The following is a 13,599-nucleotide window of genomic DNA, read 5'->3' on the forward strand; positions in this document are numbered from 1 at the left end:
ATTGACTTGTACAGAACTCTCCACCCAACTGCTGCAAAATATACTTTTTTTTCTAGCGCACATGGAACATTCTCTAGAATAGACCACATATTAGGGCATAAAACAAATCTTTGCAGAATCCAAAACATCGAAATATTACAAAGCATCTTCTCAGACCACAAGGCAATGAAGCTAGAAATCAATAACAGAAAAACTAGGGAAAAGAAATCAAATACTTGGAAAATGAACAATACCCTCCTGAAAAAAGACTGGGTTATAGAAGACATCAAGGAGGGAATAAGGAAATTCTTAGAAAGCAACGAGAATGAAAATACTTCCTATCAAAACCTCTGGGACACAGCAAAAGCAGTGCTCAGAGGCCAATTTATATCGATAAATGCACACATACAAAAAGAAGAAAGAGACAAAATCAGAGAACTGTCCCGACAACTTGAGCAAATAGAAAGTGAGCAACAAAAGAATCCATCAGGCACCCGAAGAAAACAAATAATAAAAATTAGAGCTGAACTAAATGAATTAGAGAGCAGAAAAACAATTGAAAGAATTAACAAAGCCAAAAGCTGGTTCTTTGAAAAAATTAACAAAATTGATAAACCATTGGCTAGACTGACTAAAGAAAAACAGGAAAGGAAACAAATAACCCGAATAAGAAACGAGAAGGACCACATCACAACAGAACCAAATGAAATCAAAAGAATCATATCAGATTACTACATAAAATTGTACTCTAACAAATTTGAAAACCTAGAAGAAATGGATAAATTCTTGGAACAACACTACTTACCTAAACTAACACATACAGAAGTAGAACAACTAAATAGACCCATAACAAAAAAAGAGATTGAAATGGTAATCAAAAAACTCCCAACAAAAAAAAGTCCTGGCCCAGATGGCTTCACTGCAGAGTTCTACCAAACCTTCAGAGAAGACTTAACACCATTACTATTGAAGGTATTTCAAAGTATAGAAAAAGACGGAATACTACCCAACTCATTCTATGAAGCCACCATCTCCCTGATACCAAAACCAGGTAAAGACATTACAAAAAAAGAAAATTTTAGACCTATATCCCTCATGAACATAGATGCAAAAATCCTTAATAAAATTCTAGCCAATAGAATCCAACAACACATCAAAAAAATAATTCACCCTGATCAAGTGGGATTTATACCAGGTATGCAAGGCTGGTTTAATATCAGAAAAACCATTAATGTAATCCATCACATAAATAAAACAAAAGACAAAAACCACATGATCTTATCAATTGATGCAGAAAAGGCATTTGACAAAGTCCAACACCCATTTATGATAAAAACTCTCACCAAAATAGGAATTGAAGGAAAATTCCTCAACATAATAAAGGGCATATATGCAAAGCCAACGGCCAATATCACTCTAAATGGAGAGAACCTGAAAGCATTTCCCTTGAGAACGGGAACCAGACAAGGATGCCCTTTATCACCGCTCTTATTCAACATCGTACTTGAAGTCCTAGCCAGGGCAATTAGGCTAGACAAAGAAATAAAGGGTATTCAGATTGGTAAGGAGGAAGTAAAGCTATCACTATTTGCAGATGACATGATCGTATACATGGAAAACCCTAAGAAATCCTCCAGAAAACTACTGAAACTAATAGAAGAGTTTGGAAGAGTCTCAGGATATAAAATAAACATACAAAAATCACTTGGATTCCTCTACATCAACAAAAAGAACACCGAAGAGGAAATAACCAAATCAATACCATTCACAGTAGCCCCCAAGAAGATAAAATACTTAGGAATAAATCTTACCAAGGAAGTAAAAGACCTATACAAAGAAAACTATAAAACTCTGCTACAAGAAATTCAAAAGGACACGCTTAAATGGAAAAACATACCCTGCTCATGGATAGGAAGACTCAACATAGTAAAAATGTCTGTTCTACCAAAAGCCATTTATACATACAACGCACTTCCAATCCAAATACCAATGTCATACTTTAAGGGAATAGAGAAACAAATCACTAATTTCATATGGAAAGGAAAGAATCCCCGGATAAGCAAAACATTACTGAAAAAGAAGAAGAAAGTGGGAGGCCTCACCCTACCTGATTTCAGAACCTATTATATAGCTACAGTAGTCAAAACAGCCTGGTACTGGTACAACAACAGGCACATAGACCAATGGAACAGAATTGAGAATCCAGATATAAATCCATCCACGTATGAGCAGCTGATATTTGACAAAGGACCAGTGTCAGTCAATTGGGGAAATAATAGTCTTTTTAACAAATGGTGCTGGCATACCTGGATATCCATTTGCAAAAGAATGAAACAGGACCCATACCTCACACCATGCACAAAAACTAACTCCAAGTGGATCAAAGACCTAAACATAAAGACTAAAACGATAAAAATCTTGGAAGAAAAAATAGGATCTACCCTAGGAGCCCTAATACAGGGCATAAACAGAATACAAAACATTACCAAAAATGATGAAGAGAAACCCGATAACTGGGAGCTCCTAAAAATCAAACACCTATGCTCATCTAAAGACTTCACCAAAAGAGTAAAAAGACCACCTACAGACTGGGAAAGAATATTCAGCTATGACATCTCAGACCAGCGCCTGATCTCTAAAATCTACATGATTCTGTCAAAACTCAACCACAAAAAGACAAACAACCCAATCAAGAAGTGGGCAAAGGATATGAACACACATTTCACTAAAGAAGATATTCAGGCAGCCAACAGATACATGAGAAAATGCTCTCGATCATTAGTCATTAGAGAAATGCAAATTAAAACTACGATGAGATTCCATCTGACACCAACTAGACTGGCATTAATTCAAAAATCACAAAATAATAAATGTTGGAGAGGCTGCGGAGAGACTGGAACTCTCATACACTGCTGGTGGGATTGTAAAATGGTACAACCACTGTGGAAATCCATCTGGCGTTATCTTAAACAGTTAGAAATAGAACTACCATACAAACCAGAAATCCTACTCCTCGGAATATACCCTAAAAATACAAGACCCTTCACACAAACAGATATATGCACACCCATGTTTATTGCAGCTCTGTTTACAATAGCAAAAAGCTGGAAGCAACCAAGATGTCCATCAACGGACGAATGGGTAAATAAATTGTGGTATATTCACACAATGGAATACTACGCATCGATAAAGAACAGTGACGAATCTCTGAAACATTTCATAACATGGAGGAATCTGGAAGGCATTATGCTGAGCGAAATGAGTCAGTTGCAAAAGGACAAATATTGTATAAGACCACTATTATAAGATCTTGAGGAATAGAAAAAACGGAAAAGAACACATACTTTTGTGGTTACAAAGGGGGGAGGGAGGGAGAGGGCTTTTTATTGATCAATCTGTAGATGGGAACTGCTTTGGGTGAAGGGAAAGACAACACTCAAAACAAGGAAGGTCAGCCTAATTGGACAGGATTAAAAGTAAAGAGGTTTCCGAGATAAAATGAAAGCTTCAAAGGATAGCGAAGCAGGGGCTGGGGTCTGGGGAACTTGGTTTGAGAGGACTTCTAAATCAATGGGCAAAACAATTCTATTATGAAAACACTCTGCATCCCACTTTGAATTGTGGCACCTGGGGTCCTAAATGCCAACAAGCAGCCATCTAAAATACATTAATTGGTCTCAACCCACCGGGAGCAAAGGCAAAGGAAGAACACCAAGGTCACACGACAACTAAGAACCCAAGAGACAGAAAGGGCCACTTGAACCAGAGACCTACAATATCCTGAGACCAGAAGAACAAGTTGGTGCCCGGCCACAATCGATGTCTGCCCTGTCAGGGAGCACAAGAGACAACTCCTGAGGGAGCAGGAGACCAATGGGATACAGACCCCAAATTCTCATTAAAAGACCACACCTAATGGTATGATTGCGACTAGAGGAATCCCAGAGACAATGCTCCCCAGAACTTCTGATGGCACAGGACAGGAACCAACCCCGAAGACAAATCATCAGGCATGAAAAGGACTGGTCAGTGGGGGGGAGAGAGATACTGATGAAGAGCGAGCTAATTAAATCAGGTGGACACGGGAGAGTGTGTTGGCAACTCATGACTGGAGGGGGGATGGGAAGATAGAGAGAGATGGAAGAAGGTAAAATTGGCACGAAACGAGAGACTGTAAGGGCTGACTCAATAGGGGGAGAGCAAGTGGGAGAAGGGAGTAAGATGTATGTAAACCTACATGTGACAGACTGATTGGAATGGTAAATGTTCACTTGAAGCTTAATAAAAATTTAAAAAAAAAAAAAAAAAGGCTGAAGATGCCACTAAGAAGTTAGCTGTCTGAAACATACACACACACACTGAGTACCATCTGTCCCATCAATATGTCATATTCAAGTCACTTTTTTTTTTTTGCCCTCCATTTGTCAATACCATTTTCTCTCTTTCAGCTTGAAGCTGCTCAGTCAAAATAATCTATTTACCCAAAAGATGGATGTTTTCTTTTTTCCGATTTTGCCCCTCAATATTTCTAATCATTCCCTCATGAAGTCTCCACTGGTCCTGCTGCTCTTCAGACGCATGCCGGCCACGTGGCCGCCGTCAGCAGCACAGAAGGCCTCCTGCTGCCTTCGAGCTCCTTGACACCCCACACCAGCTGCCCTGACTCCTTCCAGTGACCCCACAGAGTTTTCTTGATGTAAAAAAATACTGTCATCTCAAGGCTCATTGCATAAATGTACAAACACATTGTATATTTTAATAAATTCTAATCATTAAACAAGTGCTTCAGACTGCAACATAGGTATTAAACAAACAAACAAACAAAAAACAGCTCCGATGGAGTCGAATCTGACTCATCGTGGGGCCTACAGGACCGAGTAGAACTGCCCCATAGAGGTTCCAAGGAAGCCTGGTGGATTCCAATTGCTGACCTTTTGGTTAGCAGAGGCAGCTCTTAACCCCCTTCCATTCTCTAAATGTCATCAAAAATTCTAAAATTTTCTTTCTTAAGAAAAAATAAAAATGTATTTTGAAAGGTTTAAACTTAAATTTTCTCTTGTCAAAATCAATTTAATATAATAATACAGAAATGAAGTATAATTTTGTTACAAAGATTGACAATTTTTTAAATCTGAATACATTCTGATGCTGATTTTTTTGATAGTATTATTGTTAAAATGTTGCTTCAAATATATTACAAGCAAGCTGCTTTTTGTTCCCAAGGAAGTGAACCAGCGAATTTGAAGCCCTGTTTGAGAGTTAGAGGGAATTTTTCTTAACTTGAACATAAAAGCAAATTTGGCCTTCAGTTAAGACTTTTCTCTACGTGATATTAACAGTTAAATAACCTACTGGCATATGCCAGAAGGGATGATCCCTCCTCCTCCTCTCTCCATCCAACTTCAGTATTCACTGAGCTGCTTTGTTCTCGTATCCTGCATAATTAATAACCACTTTGGAAATCAGTCATGCATTCCTTAATGGCACCTCAGGCCTGGAGTGTCCTTACAACCCCCGCCCCCCACAGGAATCATGCACACTTCTACTGTGTGCACTGGCTCACACACAGCCCCACCTCTGGGTAAGCCATTTACAAAGTCACTGTTAAGAAACGCACACAGTTTGGCTCATGAAGTGGCTATAATACTTATGTACTATTCTATATTACAATTTAATCTCAATATAATTTTACTCACAAGAATAAAAATACCCCAAAAAGAGTTGCTTATTATACATATTAAAAACTTAAATTAAAAAAAAAAAGAACAGATTTGAAGATGGCTCAAAAAGGAAAAGAGTTTCACTGGATTACTGTGAGTAAAAGGACTCTCAGTTACTCATTTCTACCCACCCCCATCTCTTCAGACACTAAAGAACAGAAAATAAAAATTTATACAGTAAATTGGTAGCATGTCTCCAACATCTACTTCTATTAACCAAAACTGATAAATTCATTAAATAAATAGTTGAAATTATGCTAATATTTCTAATCAGAAATTTTATATTGGGATGCCTTAAAATTATATTTAATAAAACGATCTTAAAGAAAAAACAAAACAAAACAGTGGCTATATTTCAATTCCAATTCCCAGGAATTATCAATGCACCTTGATTGCATGTTTGATCAATTTCAGACCGAAGAAGTTGGCAAAAATCTTCAATTTCTCCTTCTTTGGCTTTAGCGGTTGCTGCTGCGCAAATCTGAATAATAATAACTGGTTGTCTTTGTAGGCTTATGGATATTACCGTATTACTGACAGCACTGTACTTCAGGACAGATCTTGAGATGTTCTTTTTGATGATGAATGTGACGCCATTCCTCTATTTGTCATTCCTGGCATGGTAGACCATATGACTGTCCTATTCAAAACAGTCGATACTACTCCATTTGAGCTCACTGATGCCTAGGATATCAATTTTTATGCTATATATATAAAGAATAAAAGTATTAGATTTGGGTGTGTATATTTTACTAAAAAATAGGTATGGTTTTTTGAAGTATTTTTTATGACAAAAAAATATATTATTTTTCCCGTGAAGGCTAAACTTTATTAAGTAAAACTTTTAATAAGGTCTTCTGATACTGGATGAGAAGATGTTATTTTCAGCCTTTGCAGGATTCTTAACACTTTAAATAATGGTGCTTATGCTACAGTACACAGAGTAAAATATACAAAAATCTATTATAAATTACTCCAAAATTAAACAAAAATTTTTCTTTTCTTTCTAAGAGATCTGAAATGTATGCTGGGCTCTCACTGTGTGTGGCCTCTGGACAGAAACAAGCTTGCACTGTTTTATTTCAGTTTTGCTTCATTTCTTCCCAAACAATCTCTCACTACTAGGCTTTTTTTTTTCCTTTTAGCATGAAGAAAAAAGAAAAAAAAAAAATTAAAGACATTAACTCCTTAGGCACAACCATAAGTGCTGAATATATATTGTTGGGCATCAATATGTAAGGTTTTGTTTTTCATGATTTATTAATGGGCTATGACTGGAGAATATATAATTTCATAAATAATTCTCTATAAAGGGATTAAAATGATTAACTGTTAAATATATGTAGCACATCTAGTACTTTTTTTTTTTTAGACGCTACAACTAGCTATCTTTAGGTAAGCATCTTATGTTAAAGATATTTTTAAAACAAAACAAAATTTCGACTATCGTACCAACTTAAAAGAGTAACACAGGTAGATAAATTTTATTTGTTTTTTCTAAAACAGCTGAGAATCTAGAAAATGATACCAAAATCATAATATTACAAAGCAAATGCCTATTTATAAAACATATAATATTTTTAAATATTGGCTCACCCCCACTTTATTCAAAATAATGTCACTTCTTTAACTATAGCTTTATTAATTGGAGAAAAACAGAATAATAGAGCATATAATTAAATGAAGGAAGGCAACAAATGGGTAAATCATCTTATGAACATAACTTCTAATGGTAACGTGTGCCAAAAACAATCTCTGAGAGTTTTAACTACTGTATTAAACGTCTACCTCTAGGACACATGTCATTAAGAACCAGTCTTAAGGATTGATGAGAACCAAAAATTCATTCAGGTTCCCAAAGAAGGCAGCAATAAACAAAACCAGATTTATCACTCTTACTTTTAAAATAGAGATCTTTAAAACAAACTTTTCCAAAATTTGTCCTAGAAAAAATGTGATTTATCTCACTTAGATAAACGTCTGTGTATAAACAAATTCCAAATATCTATTGGTTGATTATAAAAAGCCAGCAAGGGCAATAATACAAAGTGATGCTTATAAAATTGTAAGTATGCCCTAGTTTCTTTACCCTCAATGCCCCTGCCCCTGCCCCAAATATTAAAACTTGTCTAAATCTTTGAATAAGAATATATTATTGGTAATACAGTCTAATATATCAGGACCAGGAGACTACCTGATGTCTTTACAGGAATACCTCATTTTACTGCATTTCCCTTTATGACTTTTTGCAGATACTGTGTTTTTTTTTACAAGTTGAAGGTTTGTGGCAACCCTGCATTGAGCAAGTCATTTTCCAACAGCATGTGCTCACTTTGTGTCTCTGTCACATTTTGGAAATTCTTGCCATATTTCAAACCTTTTCATTATTACTATATCTGTGATCAGTGGTCTCTGATGTTACTGTTGTAATGTTTTGGGGAGCCATGAACCACACCCACATAAGACGGCGGACTTAATCGATAAATGCTGAGTGTGTTCTAACTGCTCCCCGGCTGGCTGTTCCTCTGTCTCTCTCCCTCTCCTTGGGCCTCCCTATTCTCTGAGACACGAAGATATCGAAATTAGGCCAATTAATAACCCTTCAGTGTCCTCTAAGTGTTCAAGTGAAAGGAAGAGTCACATGTCTCTCATTTTAAATCAAAAGCTAGAAATATTAAGCTTAGTGAGGAAGGCATGTTGAAAGCCAAGACAGGCTGAAAGCTAGGCCTTTTCTGCCAAACACTTAGCCAAGTTGTGAATGCAAAGGGAAGGTTCTTGGAGGAAATTAAAAAGTGCTACTCCAGTGAACACATGAACAGACAAGAAAGGGAAACCGCCTTACTGCTGAAATAGAGAAAGTCTTAGTGGTCTGGATAGAAGATCAAACTAGCTACAACATTCCCTTAAGCCAAAGCCTAATCCAGAGCAAGGCCTGAACTCTCTTCAATTCTATGAAGGCTGAGAGAGGTGAAGTTGCAAAGAAATGTTTGAAGCTAGCAGAGGCTGGTTCATGAGGTTTAAGGAAAGAAGCTGTCTACATAACATAAAGGTAGAAGGCGAAGCCGCAGGTGCTGATGTAGAAGCTGCAGCAGGTTATCCAGAAGATCTGGCTAAGATCACTGACGAAGGTGGCTACGCGAAACAACAAATTTTAAATGTAGATGAAACAGCCTTATATTGGAAGAAGACGCCATTTGGGACTTTCATAGCTAGAGAGAAGTCACTGCCTGCCTTCAAAGCTTCCAAGGACAGGCTGACTCTCTTGTTGGGGAGTAATGCAGCTGGTGACTTTAAGTTGAAGCTAACGCTCGTTACTATTCCGAAAATCCTAAGGCCCTTAAGAACTTCGCTAAATCTACTTTGCCTGTGGTTTATAAATTGAACAACAAAGCCTGGATGAATATTTACTGAATATTTTAAGCTCACTGTTGAGACCTGCTGCTCAGAAACAAAGATTTCCTTTCGAAATATTACCGCTCATTGACAATGCACCTGGTCACCCAAGAGCTCTGATGGAGATGTACAAGCTGATTAATGTTATCTTCATTCCAGCTGATACAACATCCATTCTGCAGCCCATGGATCAAGGAGTCATCTCGACTTCCAAGTTTTATTGTTTAAGAAATACATTTTGTAAGGCTACAGCTGTTATAGGTAGTGATTCCTCTGATGGATCTGGGCAAAATAAATGGAAAACCTGCTGGAAAGGACTCACCATTCTAGATGCCACAAAGAACAGTCTTAATTCATGGGAAGAGGTCAAAATATCAACATTAATGGAGTTTGGAAGAAGTTGAGTCCAACCTTTATGGATGACTTTGAGGGGTTCAAGACTTCAGTGGAGAAAGTAACTGCAGATGTTGTGGAAATAGCAAGAGAACTAAAATTAGAAGTGGGGCCTGAAGATGTGATGAATTTCTGCAATCTCATGATAAAACTTTAATGGATGAGGAGTTGCTTCTTATGGATGAGCAAAAAAAACTGGTTTCTTGAGGTGGAATCTACTCCTGGTGAAGAGGCTGTGAAGCATTGTTGAAATGACAACAAAGGGTTTAGAATATTGTATAAACTTAGTTGATAAGACAGGGCTTGAGAGGATTGACTCCAATTTTGAAAGAAGCTCTACTGTGGGTAAAATGCAGTCAAACAGCATTACATGCTACAGAGAAATCTTTCATGAAAGGAAGAGTCAATCAATGTGGCAAACTTCATTATTGTCTCATTTTAAGAAAGCTTCATAGCTCTGTAGTAGCCGGGTGGGGCCCGCAGGGCTGACTCGTCCCCATGGTCGCTGAACGGGAACCTTGAGAGCCTGGGAAGGGGAAGCCCTTTAAGCTCCTAGGAATTTTAGACGTCAAAAACATTCCCTGTGCACGGGATTCGGTATTACATGGTTCATTTGGATCTATTGTGGCTGGCCTTGGACATTTTTTATTAACTAGTTCCATTGTAGGTATATTACGTAAAGCTGAGAATCCAGGAAAGAATTGCCAGAGAAGGAATTAAGAATAAGATTTTATATGAAAGCACCCACCTTGATCCTGAAAGAAAACAAACTGACCACAACAGCAGCAACTGAGCAGTCTTGGGCAGAACAAACCAAAATACAACTCATTGAAATGAGCATGCACAAAGCTGAGATCAACTAATTTTATGTACAATAAGAAAGCTTTTCAATCAAGTAAAAAAAAAAAAAAAAAAGAAAGAAAGCTTCACAGCCACCCCAACCTTCAGGAACCACCACCCTGGTCAGTCAGCAGCCATCAGCACTGAGGTAAGACCCTGCACAAGCAAAAAGATGAAGATGCTGAAGACTCAGAGGATAGTTAGAATTTTTTAATCATAAAGTATTTTTTAATTAAGGGACATACATTGTCTTTTTTAGACAATGCTATTGCACACTTCGTAGACTATGGTATAGTGTAAACATAACTTTTATAAGCACTGGGAAACCAAAAAATTGGTGTGACTAGCTTTATTGCAATATTCACTTTATTGTGGAGGTCTAGAGCCAAACCTGCAATATCTCCGAGGTATAACTTTTTTTATACCTTTATAATGATTCTCCTAGTCTTTTGTTTGTAAATCATCTCTACTGTGCAAGAGCAACAAAAATAACTTATAGTAAATAAGAAGTTAATGCTGCTCCACACTGGTTCAGAAAACTCTAAAGAAAATGGGTGAATTTCTATGAAATATTAATGAGCGAGCAGCTGAGATGTGTCTGGTATGGTGCTAGACACTCAGTAACAAACCTCAAAGCAGGAAGTTCATAATCTACTATATCATTTGTATCATTACAAGTAAAGAAGCCACGGTGTCAGTGTCCCCTAAACTTCTATTCTGCAGTGGTGACTTTTCAGTCAGTGAGACCATTGTCTCAAGAAAGCTGGATGTGCTAATATAAAGCTCATCCTTGGCAAGAAAGAAAAAACAAAAATATCAGAAACGATGGAGGGGTTTGAAGGGGCATTTGCCCCTGAGCAGATGCCACAAGAACTTTGAGTCAACTCTCCAACCGGCCGGCCTTCTTCCCTTAGGCTTTTGTCATTGGGTACATAGGTAAGATTGATGGGTTACTGTGCAGCTAGTAAGTGTCCTGAGGGTGTGGGGAGAGAAAGGATGTCATTACTAAATGACATCCCCTCGGCCATACACACCAATAATTCAAAACATTCTGCAAAGCTTACAAAAATATTCACCTGTCAAATTGTCACTCATCAAATCTTACCCTTCTGCAGGCAGTTATTACGACTATAATGAGTGTGGCTATATGTAAAGAGAGATGGATATATGAAACCAAGACAAAAGATAGGTAAAGAAATGCCAAGTAAAGCTATCAAAGTAAATTTAAATCTCAGAGAAACAAAGCTTATTAGATTATAAAATTCATACATCAGTATGCTCTCTTTAGAAAGGAATATATAAATAATCTCAATTTCAAGGATTTTTTTTGTCACAGGTTTGGGGTGAATAAAACCTTGCTGTCATACCAAACCTACCATTATATTGTATGGTAAAATTCAATTTGGTTTCACATTTAAGTGCTTAAGAACCTTGGATGTGCTATAACCCAAACTGAAAATGTGGCCCCAATCACCTTGTAAAGTGGAGCTAAGACTCCCAAGGCCAACTCTGGTTAAAAAATTAATAATAAATAAATAAACTCATAAATATATTTCTAGGTAAAATTATTAACTTGTAAAAACAAAAAAATTTTGGAATTTAACACAAAGAAAATGGTGAAGAATCTACACTGGCAAAATGGATTTCATATGGAGATAAAAAGGGAAATAAAGATGCCTTAAATAATTTATGGATTCCCTGGGTGGAGTAAATGGTCAAGTGCTGGGCTGCAAACAGAAAAGCTGGAGGTTCTGGTCCACCCAGAGGCTCCTTGGAAGACAGGCCTGGTGATCCACTTCTGAAAAATCAGCCACTGAAAACCCTAGGGTACAGTTCTACTCTGACATATGTAGGGTCACCATGGACTGGACTCAACTCGATGGCAGCTGGTTTTGTTTAACTAATTTATAACGAAATTGATCAAGCTGCATAATACAAATTTATGTCATATTTTAGAGATGTCTCCTTTAATGTCAACCATACACAACAAATGATTTTACTACTAAATTAATAAATTTTTATCTTCAAACCATGCTTTGCCCTTATTTATTTTTAGCTATAATCTCAGTCAATGCTTAAAATCCCTTCGTTTGATAAGTTTCTTAAATAGTATTCCAAAGACTTGAGTTTGGGCACTCAAAAAAGGACATTTCTGCTTAACATTACAATATGTAAATAACATATAAATACTCATTCCATATCTTCTAATTTGCCTCATAAATTGCTGACTTTTTGTATGCAGCATTTTTATATCCAATACGAGTATACATTCTAATACATCTAGCCCACACCTGAGGGAAGTCCACCCAATGCTGTGTTCCCAGTGCACCCAGGGATTTAGTACATCTTCTGTCAAAACGATTAAAGACATCATTCCTATATGGTAATTCCAAGTAGGGAGAATGTTGACCATATTTAGAAGGTACAGCAGACAACACCACACTTGTATAGGAACTTCTGGATTACTATCATGAGCAACACGTGTTGAAAATATAAAAAGGGATTTCAATATTTCTGTTGTAGTAGTTTGGCAAATAGATAAATTTTATTTTTTAAAATTGTACTTTAGATGAAGGTTTACAGAACAAACTAGTTTCTCATTAAGCAATTAGTACACACACTGTTTTATGACATTGGTTAACAACCCCATGACATGTCAACACCCTCCCCTTCTTGACCTTGGGTTCCCTGTTACCAGCTTTCCTGTCCCCTCCTGTCTTCTAGTCCTTGCCCCTGGGCTGCTGCGCCCCTTTAGTCTCCTTTTGTTTTATGGGCCTGTCTAATCTTTGGCTGAATGGTGAACCTCAGGAGTGATTTCATTACTGAGCTAAAAGGATATCTGGGGACTATACTCTTAGGGTTTCTCCAGTCTCTGTCAGGCCAGTAAGTCTGGTCTTTTTTTATGAGTTAGAATTTTGTTCTACATTTTAAGCCAGTTCTGTCTGGGACCCACTATTGTGAGCCCTGTCAGAGCAGTCAGTGGTAGTAGCCAGGCACCATCTAGTTGTGCTGGACTCAGTCTGGTGGAAGCCATGGTGGATGTGGTCCATTAGTACTTTGGACTAATCTTTCCCTTGTGTCTTCTGTTTTCTTCATTCTTCCTTGCTCCCGAAGGGGTGAGATCAGTGGAGCACTTTAGATGGCTGGTCATAGGCTTTTTAAGACCCCAGATGCTACTCGCCAAAGTAGAATGTAGGCCATTTTCTTTCTAAACTATGTTACGCCAATTGAGCTAGATGTTCCCGAAAACGTTTACATCTTTAAAGTAAGAGTA

General features: G+C 37.3%; 1 protein-coding gene and 1 pseudogene across 2 annotated transcripts in view; one reads left to right on the forward strand and one right to left on the reverse strand.

Moving 5' to 3' along the window:
• PDGFC (platelet derived growth factor C) overlaps nucleotides 1–13,599 on the reverse strand; it is a 272,436-nt gene that overhangs the window by 60,763 nt on the left and 198,074 nt on the right. The window lies entirely within an intron of this gene.
• On the forward strand, nucleotides 9,415–10,341 carry LOC111752953 (cytochrome c oxidase assembly protein COX20, mitochondrial-like; annotated as a pseudogene).

This window comes from Loxodonta africana, chromosome 13 (assembly GCF_030014295.1).
Source record: "Loxodonta africana isolate mLoxAfr1 chromosome 13, mLoxAfr1.hap2, whole genome shotgun sequence".
NCBI classification, from domain to species: Eukaryota; Metazoa; Chordata; class Mammalia; order Proboscidea; family Elephantidae; genus Loxodonta; species Loxodonta africana.